Source organism: Callorhinus ursinus, unplaced genomic scaffold, assembly GCF_003265705.2.
Source record: "Callorhinus ursinus isolate GAN/ISIS: 27379988/994484 unplaced genomic scaffold, GSC_fseal_2.0 scaffold56, whole genome shotgun sequence".
In the NCBI taxonomy this organism is placed as follows: domain Eukaryota; kingdom Metazoa; phylum Chordata; class Mammalia; order Carnivora; family Otariidae; genus Callorhinus; species Callorhinus ursinus.
This window is the reverse complement of record NW_027397118.1, coordinates 6995584-6996193: the sequence shown is the minus strand read 5'-3', so window position 1 is coordinate 6996193 and position 610 is coordinate 6995584.

Sequence of the window (610 nt, the reverse complement as noted above, 5' to 3'; positions counted from 1 at the left end):
CCCACTTGGTCATGGTGAATAATCCTTTTAATGTACTGTTGGATCCTATTGGCTAGTATTTTGGTGAGAATTTTTGCATCCATGTTCATCAAGGATATTGGTCTGTAATTCTCCTTTTTGATGGGGTCTTTGTCTGGTTTTGGGATCAAGGTAATGCTGGTCTCATAAAATGAGTTTGGAAGTTTTCCTTCCATTTCTATTTTTTGGAACAGTTTCAGGAGCATAGGTATTAATTCTTCTTGAAATGTCTGATAGAATTCCCCTGGGAAGCCATCTGGCCCTGGGCTTTTGTTTCTTGGGAGATTTTTGATGACTGTTTCAATTTCCTTACTGGTTATAGGTCTGTTCAGGTTTTCTATTTCTTCCTGGTTCAGTTTTGGTAGTTGATACATCTCTAGGAATGCACCCATTTCTTCCAGGTTATCTAATTTGCTGGCATAGAGTTGCTCATAATATGTTCTTATAATTGTTTGTATTTCTTTGGTGTTGGTTGTGATCTCTCCTCTTTCATTCATGATTTTGTTGATTTGGGTCATTTCTCTTTTCTTTTTGATCAGTCTGGTCAGGGGTTTATCAATCTTGTTAATTCTTTCAAAGAACCAGCTCCTAG